A 5,881-nucleotide genomic window follows, 5' to 3' on the forward strand; every position below is an offset into this window, starting at 1 on the left:
AGAAGAAACAATGAAGGTGTTCGATGGAGGGCTCGTCGCTGGTTCGAAGAAGACAGAGGCAGCGGGCAGTCCACGGGCGAGCTTGAGCTCGCCATGGAGAAGACGAAGCAGCAAAAAGGCAGCCATGGGAGCTGGTCTTGCAGAGGTGAAGGAGAAGGAGAAGAAGGTAAGGTGGGGGGGGGGGGGGCGGATCCTTTTCTTAGTTTTAGGGTTTTTTGGTTTTTTATTTTTTTTTTTTTTGTTTTGTGTTTTGAAAAAAATGAAGAAGGGTGTTGGGCATTTGGGTTAATGGGGCGGACCGGGTCGATCCGGTTTGAAGTGGAGCGGATCATGGGGAATATTGGGCAATTATTTGGGCCTAGGGTTGAAATTTGAAGAAGTGGCCCAATCCGATTTTTCTTTGTATTTTTGTTATTTTTTCTTCTTTTATTTTCTAAAACTAAATTATAAAAATACTTAAATTATTATTAAGAACTAAATTAAGTTATAAAAGCGCAAATTAACTCCCAATAACAATAACGCACAATTAAGTAATAATTAAGCATAAAATTGTATATTTGGACATTAAATGCTAAAAATGCAAAAGATGCCTATTTTTGTAATTTTTAATTTTTGTAAGACTAATTTAAATACTAAAAATTGTAGAATTAAATCCTACATGCAAAATGCGACATATTTTTGTATTTTTTATTTTTAACAAATAAGCAAATACAGACAAATACAAATAATTATCCAAAAATATCAAAAATCTCACAAAATTGCACACCAAGGAAAATCATTTGATTTTGAATTTTTTGGGAGTATTTCTCATATAGGGCAAAAATCACGTGCTTACAGCTGCCCCTTTTTGCCCGGAGACACGAAGGGTTTTCGTGCAAAGATAAAGCGAGCGATTTTTGCCCATCCGAGTACTCCGTGTGAAGCATTTTTTGAAAAAGATTTAACCGAACCTTTGCTTCAAAGGTTTCCTACATATCCCTGGCTAAAGGGGAATCAGGTTAATGTAGTTCGGGAAGTTTTGGTAGCTGGGACTACCGTGGGACTGCAATGTTACTGCTGTTGCATGCTGTTATCACTGCTTACCGATCTCCTCATTACACCGTGCTTAAAAGAAAACAAGAATCTAGGCTAGACTGAAATTTGTTCTTGTTGCCTTGCTTTCTTGTCGGCTTGTGTTTCATCCGGTGCTTTTCTTCCATGAATTTGGGAATGATACTGGCCCTTTGCTTTTCTGAATACCAGTTTTCATCCTTTTGCTCGGTCCGCTAGGGACATGGCTTTCTTCATCAAGCTTTTCGGCGGTTCCTCTGGTGGGTACGACTCTCTTCATCAGACTTGTTATGCTGGGCATGATTTAATGTTCACCAGCTGCTTCTTTAAAAACGCGTCCTTTCTTCCTTTTGACTCAGGCGCTTGAATTTGTGCTGGGACCTCTTACTGCAACCTTTTGCTTCCCGGTGCTGGGGATTTTTATTGTTTCCTGCTGGGGATTCCTGTTGTAACCTTCTACCTTCCGGTGGGGTTACTGATTTCAAAATCTGCAGCATAAGACTCAAAAGTATTCCTCTTGTTATACAGGTGGGCGCCTGAATGCAAAAACATGAAATGTATGCCCGCATTATACTGGTGGGCGACCTAAAACAGAAATGAAAAGACAGAAATGTATTCCCGCATTATACTGGTGGGTGATATAGAACATGAAATGTAAAGACAGAAATATATGCCCGCATTATACTGGTGGGCGACCTAGAACATGAATGTATTCCCGCATTATACTGGTGGGCGACCTAGAACAGAATGTATTCCCGCATTATACTGGTGGGCGACCTAGAACAGAATGTATTCCCGCATTATACTGGTGGGCGACCTAGAACAAAAATGTATTCCCGCATTATACTGGTGGGCGACCTAGAACAAAATGTATTCCCGCATTATACTGGTGGGCGACCTAGAACAAAAATGTATTCCCGCATTATACTGGTAGGCGACCTAGAACAAAAATGTATTCCCGCATTAAACTGGTGGGCGACCAAGAACAAAATGTATTCCCGCATTATACTGGTGGGCGACCTAGAACAGAAAATGAAAAGACAGAAATGTATTCTCGCATTATACTGGTGGGCGACCTAGAACAAAAATGTATTCCCGCATTATACTGGTGGGCGACCTAGAACAGAATGTATTCCCGCATTATACTGGTGGGCGACCTAGAACATGAAATGAAAAGACAAAAATGTATTCCCGCATTATACTGGTGGGCGACCTAGAACATGAAATGTATTCCCGCATTATACTGGTGGGCGACCTAGAACATAAATGTATTCCCGCATTATACTGGTGGGTGATATAGAACATGAAATGTAAAGACAGAAATATATTCCCGCATTATACTGGTGGGCGACCTAGAACATGAATGTATTCCCGCATTATACTGGTGGGCGACCTAGAACAGAATGTATTCCCGCATTATACTGGTGGGCGACCTAGAACAGAATGTATTCCCGCATTATACTGGTAGGCGACCTAGAACAAAAATGTATTCCCGCATTATACTGGTGGGCGACCTAGAACAAAATGTATTCCCGCATTATACTGGTGGGCGACCTAGAACAAAAATGTATTCCCGCATTATACTGGTGGGCGACCTAGAACAAAAATGTATTCCCGCATTAAACTGGTGGGCGACCAAGAACAAAATGTATTCCCGCATTATACTGGTGGGCGACCTAGAACAGAAAATGAAAAGACAGAAATGTATTCTCGCATTATACTGGTGGGCGACCTAGAACAGAATGTATTCCCGCATTATACTGGTGGGCGACCTAGAACAGAATGTATTCCCGCATTATACTGGTGGGCGACCTAGAACATGAAATGAAAAGACAAAAATGTATTCCCGCATTATACTGGTGGGCGACCTAGAACATGAAATGTATTCCCGCATTATACTGGTGGGCGACCTAGAACATAAATGTATTCCCGCATTATACTGGTGGGTGATATAGAACATGAAATGTAAAGACAGAAATATATTCCCGCATTATACTGGTGGGCGACCTAGAACATGAATGTATTCCCGCATTATACTGGTGGGCGACCTAGAACAGAATGTATTCCCGCATTATACTGGTGGGCGACCTAGAACAGAATGTATTCCCGCATTATACTGGTAGGCGACCTAGAACAAAAATGTATTCCCGCATTATACTGGTGGGCGACCTAGAACAAAATGTATTCCCGCATTATACTGGTGGGCGACCTAGAACAAAAATGTATTCCCGCATTATACTGGTGGGCGACCTAGAACAAAAATGTATTCCCGCATTAAACTGGTAGGCGACCAAGAACAAAATGTATTCCCGCATTATACTGGTGGGCGACCTAGAACAGAAAATGAAAAGACAGAAATGTATTCTCGCATTATACTGGTGGGCGACCTAGAACAGAATGTATTCCCGCATTATACTGGTGGGCGACCTAGAACAGAATGTATTCCCGCATTATACTGGTGGGCGACCTAGAACATGAAATGAAAAGACAAAAATGTATTCCCGCATTATACTGGTGGGCGACCTAGAACATGAAATGTATTCCCGCATTATACTGGTGGGCGACCTAGAACATAAATGTATTCCCGCATTATACTGGTGGGTGATATAGAACATAATGTATTCCTGTATTATACTGGTGGGCGACCTAGAACAAAAATGTATTCCCGCATTATACTGGTGGGCGACCTAGAACAAAAATGTATTCCCGCATTATACTGGTGGGCGACCTAGAACAAAATGTATTCCCGCATTATACTGGTGGGCGACCTAGAACAAAATGTATTCCCGCATTATACTGGTGGGCGACCTAGAACAAAATGTATTCCCGCATTATACTGGTGGGCGACCTAGAACAAAATGAAAAGACAGAAATGTATTCCCGCATTATACTGGTGGGCGACCTAGAACAGAATGTATTCCCGCATTATACTGGTGGGCGACCTAGAACAGAATGTATTCCCGCATTATACTGGTGGGAGACCTAGAACATGAAATGAAAAGACAGAAATGTATTCCCGCATTATACTGGTGGGCGACCTAGAACATGAAATGTATTCCCGCATTATACTAGTGGGCGACCTAGAACAGAAATGTATTCCCGCATTATACTGGTGGGCGACCTAGAACAAAATGTATTCCCGCATTATACTGGTGGGCGACCTAGAACAAAAATGTATTCTCGCATTATACTGGTGGGCGACCTAGAACAAAAATGTATTCCCGCATTATACTGGTGGGCGACCTAGAACAAAATGTATTCCCGCATTATACTGGTGGGCGACCTAGAACAAAATGTATTCCCACATTATACTGGTGGGCGACCTAGAACAGAAATGTATTCCCGCATTATACTGGTGGGCGACCTAGAACATGAAATGTATTCCCGCATTATATTGGTGGGCGACCTAGAACAGAAATGTATTCCCGCATTATACTGGTGGGCGACCTAGAACAGAAATGTATTCCCGCATTATACTGGTGGGCGACCTAGAACATGAAATGTATTCCCGCATTATACTGGTGGGCGACCTAGAACAGAAATGTATTCCCGCATTATACGTGTGGGCGACCTAGAACATGGAATGTATTCCCGCATTATACTGGTGGGCGACCTAGAACAGAAATGTATTCCCGCATTATACTGGTGGGCGACCTAGAACAGAAATGAAAAGACAGAAAGGTGTTCCACTCGTTATACAGGTGGGTGCCTGTTTTCAACAACAACTTTGAAAATAAAATCCTATTCGAGGGCGGATGAACCCGACATATCCTATTCGAGGGCGGATGAACCCGACATATCCTATTCGAGGGCGGATGAACCCGACATATCCTATTCGAGGGCGGATGAATCCGACATATCCTATTCGAGGGCGGATGAACCTGACATATCCTATTCGAGGGCGGATGAACCCGACATATCCTATTCGAGGGCGGATGAACCCGACATATCCTATTCGAGGGCAGATGAACCCGACATATCCTATTCGAGGGCGGATGAACCCGACATATCCTATTCGAGGGCAGATGAACCCGACATATCCTTAAAACTTGAAAATGTCTTACCTCGAAATCTTGTTGGGGATTATTTTGCTGGGGATGAATTTTCCCTTTCTTCCTTCCCCATTTATGGGTTGTCCGACCCTCTTGAAACTTGGTCGAAAATCTGTCGAAGATGCTTCTACATCTCGATGATTCGCTGGGGATAACACTGCTGAGGATAACTCTGCTGAGTAAATATGTTATCTTACTCATTCCAGAACTACTTCCTTTTAAGTAGGATGTTTCATTCCTCTGCAAACTACTTCCCTTTTTTCTTTTTCTTTTATATATATATATTTTTTTATTTTTTTTATTATTAGCTTCTTCCTTTAAAGACTAACTCCCTTAAGACTCGTTTTACCTTTCCCCGAAAGGAACCTCTGAGGATACCGATTTTCACAAAACTTGTGTTGGACGCCTCGAAACTGCTGGGGATAACACTGTTGGGGAATTATTTACTTACCTGTTGGGGGAAAAAATGTTATTAGCCGGGGATAACGCTGTCGAGAATAACACTGTTGGGGGATTCTGATTCCTTCAGAACTAGTGCTTCACTCTTCGGAAGGCTGTTGGGAATGATGCTGGCCTCTTGCTTTTTCTGAGCTCAAGTTTCATCCCTTTGTTCTGTCTGCTAGGGAATAACTTCTTCCATTGAAACTTATTATGTTGGGGCAACACTGGTTCTAAGACCACTTCCCTTGAGACTGGTGTTATCTTTATTTTTCCCCAAATGGGTACCTGACTTCCAGAAAATTTTCTAAATGGAAGGAAAATTTTCTGCCCCAGTTTGA

This window comes from Nicotiana tabacum, chromosome 18 (genome assembly GCF_000715075.1).
Source record: "Nicotiana tabacum cultivar K326 chromosome 18, ASM71507v2, whole genome shotgun sequence".
Taxonomy (NCBI): Eukaryota; Viridiplantae; Streptophyta; class Magnoliopsida; order Solanales; family Solanaceae; genus Nicotiana; species Nicotiana tabacum.